At 37.3% G+C, this 2,485-nt stretch overlaps 1 protein-coding gene across 2 annotated transcripts in view; it reads right to left on the bottom strand.

Annotated features, from left to right (window-relative positions):
* The window catches only part of LOC102303608, a 23,059-nt gene that overhangs the window by 15,909 nt on the left and 4,665 nt on the right, over window positions 1-2,485 (bottom strand). The window contains exon 2 of one of the 2 annotated variants that reach the window (XM_042219067.1): window positions 314-613. The exons of the other annotated variant lie outside the window; for it this stretch is intronic. The gene's annotated coding sequence lies outside the window, so the exon portion shown is untranslated. The remainder of the gene's footprint in view (window positions 1-313; window positions 614-2,485) is intronic. 2 annotated transcript variants of the gene reach the window in all.

The following is a 2,485-nucleotide window of genomic DNA, read 5'->3' as shown; positions in this document are numbered from 1 at the left end:
TAAGAACTTCCATCTTCAATGTTGTGTATACTAGGAAAAAAGTACATGGCTGTTAAATTTCTTTATTTAAGACTCCATATAACAAATTTGGTACTGGTACTAATGTACTGACTAGTTACTGAATAGATCTTGTCAGTGTTTATGGCCCACATACAGTACATGAGTGAACTTTCATATTAGATTTGCAACCTGAGTTAAGAAAGATTTAAATATAATATTCAGATTCAACATTTAAAGATTTAACATGTGAAAGTATTTAAAACACTTCTATAACGTATCAACTTTTCAAAATAATAATGTAAAACAAACCTACCTTGAACTATGACCTTGTATTCAGCTACCCTTTGCACTTGTTCGCTGATCACAACTGCAGTATAATCTCCACTGTCACTGTGTTGAACATTCTTTAATTTCAAAGAGCAATTTGGTCCAAACAACTCAGCCCTTCCTGCATATTTGTTATACACGACTGGATCTCTATTAAAAACACATTTAGCTATATTGTTACTGGAATTAAATCTCCAGAACAATTCTGTCTGTTCGTCAAGTTTAACAGGTTTCTCTGTATCCAAGTGTAAGTCGTTTCCATGCACCACAAACACATGTTGGAGACCTAAAAGAAAAGGAAAAACAAAAAATATCAGTCACGAACATCCTGCTGCAATTATGTTAAATCAAACACAAATGCAACACAAAAAGGACCTGACACACACGGCGTTGCAGTGTTGTGAAGATTTTGGTTTTTTTGTTATATTGTTTTCACCGCAGCTTTTCACCTGCCTTCTGCTGCTCTGCACACCTCACAAAGCGCTTTGGTCAGGTCCTGACAACCTACTCGCACAGGGGGAGGGATGAGTTTATGATGGAGACCATCTTTGTTGGTCAACCTCCCCTGACACCACCTGCTGCTCCTCCCTATTGTTTGATTATTTTCATTATTGTTTAGTCACAGCTAACTGCTTGCGTTTTTAGCATCCACCAAACAATAATCAGTTTCACATTTCAGATAAAGCTGTTGTGGAAAACCTGAACTTGTTATGAGATACAGCTTCCATCTCACTTCGGACAGCCCACCTCTCATATCTTGAGATATGACCAAATATATCAAGTCTTATTACCAGTTTTGGGTAAGTTACTTTAAATTAGTAACTTAGTTACATTACTAGTTACTTCTATCAAAAGTAACTCATTTATTTCAAGTTACTAGTTACTTTCAAAGTAACTAGTTACTAGGGAAGGTAATTTTGGTTATTCTCAGAATTCTCTTGTTAATGTGTTGCTTCCGTAACTGGATACCCAGCAAGCTTGCCAGTCTTCTAGCTTGCTTACTTGCCACAAGTGCACTGTGCCACCTACCAATAGAAAGGAAAAAATAATGTGCTTATTTCCACGAGAGAAATCCCATGCCTGGACCATCGCCATGATTCTAGCCTACGTCACAGCATCATGTGCGCTTTTTACATCCAACACGAAAACTGCAGTCGTGGTGCTTTCGATTGTACTCAGAACTTGGAAATTCTGCCTTCCAAATAGAAAGATGTAAGCAACACTAGACTGCAGGTGAGCTGCATACAGGGCTGGACTGGGACAAAAAATCGGCCTGGGCATTTTGACTAGAGACCAGCCCACCATTATAGGAAAAATCATAAAGCCTTTGAATGAAAACAAACGCTGTTGGGACAGTGATGTACACTGTTTTGATTGTATATATGCATCAATCTATCAATCGTTTCTTGTAAGATTCAGATAATTATTTAATAAAAGCTAGATATTTTAAATGAGAATAAGAAAGAAAAGTATTTCTTTGTTCCCTGTTAATGCCCTACCTGCCCCCCTGGCAAAACTGGGGGTTTACAAGTACAAGTAACGCGTTACTGCCCATCTCTGGTCCCTACACTGCTTATTACTAAATTAACAGCTGTGAAAGAGTTCCAGCAATCTTTCATTCTAGTTTATACGTCAACCAAAGGTCAGGACAGTTAGGATTACTTTGAAAGTTGCACTCTTGGCCTCCCACACACTTAAAAAAACATATTTGTCATTTTCTTGTCCACCCCCACCTTTCAACTTTCTGATTCTCTGATTTAGTGCTCAGTGAGATAAAATTATTATAGTGGGTAACTGTTGTTTTCATTAGTGTTGATGTTGTAAGTGTTGTCACCAAATTTAACCAAAAATCATCAATGAAGGAATCAACCATGAAAAATGAAAAGAAGACTGAGATGAAGTTATACAACATTTGAAAACTTTAATCTTAGCCTTCCAGACCCAAACTGTCTGTTTCCAGTCTGTAACTCCTCCTATCCTTCACTGCTGTCAAACACTATTGCATCTTGATAATAACTGTTTTTGGTAGTAAATTAAGTTTCTATTTCACTACTACAACAGATGGCAGATGTGAGTCAATTCCATGAAGTGCAAGCACATTTTCAGACCCTATAAAGACCTAAAGAGACACGTAAGACATAAAGTCTTCTACTCACAC

The sequence above is a fragment of the Haplochromis burtoni genome, unplaced genomic scaffold (assembly GCF_018398535.1).
Source record: "Haplochromis burtoni strain Fernald_Lab_line unplaced genomic scaffold, NCSU_Asbu1 Contig_27, whole genome shotgun sequence".
Lineage (NCBI taxonomy): Eukaryota > Metazoa > Chordata > Actinopteri > Cichliformes > Cichlidae > Haplochromis > Haplochromis burtoni.
This window is presented reverse-complemented; position numbering and strand designations above follow the sequence as displayed.